Raw genomic sequence first — 540 nt, 5'->3', positions numbered from 1 at the left:
TATAGTGATTTATGCTCAACTTGCTATTATCTCTCAAGTATTTATGGCTAATCAAATAAGCCTAGTTAACATCAAAGGAAATGATCAGCAAAGACACATTTTATTGTTTATATCAATTTTTAAACAAGTAGTGCATTGAAGAAGCCACATCTATAGATCCATCCCTCAAAAACCTCTGTTTTCTCATTTCTTGAATTTTGTAGTTTTCATTTTATCCATATTCGGTATAACAACATATATAACAACTAATAAAATATATGTAGCTATATAACATAATAGCATTGTATATTATGTAATATATAATAAAATATATAACAATACTTAATATAATGTGTAACAATAGAGCAACTTTATTTAAATAAAATCAGAATGTGATAACAAATGAATAATGTTTATTGTTTTCTAAAAGAGTCATTTTATTTTATTTTTTAATATATATTTTTTAATGTTTTATTAATTTTTAGAGAGAGACAGAGCAGGAGCAGGGGAGGGACAGAGAATGAGGGAGACACAGAATCTGAAGCAGGATCCAGGCTCTGA

This window comes from Suricata suricatta, chromosome 7 (assembly GCF_006229205.1).
Source record: "Suricata suricatta isolate VVHF042 chromosome 7, meerkat_22Aug2017_6uvM2_HiC, whole genome shotgun sequence".
Taxonomy (NCBI): domain Eukaryota; kingdom Metazoa; phylum Chordata; class Mammalia; order Carnivora; family Herpestidae; genus Suricata; species Suricata suricatta.
Note: the sequence above shows the minus strand (reverse complement) of the source record.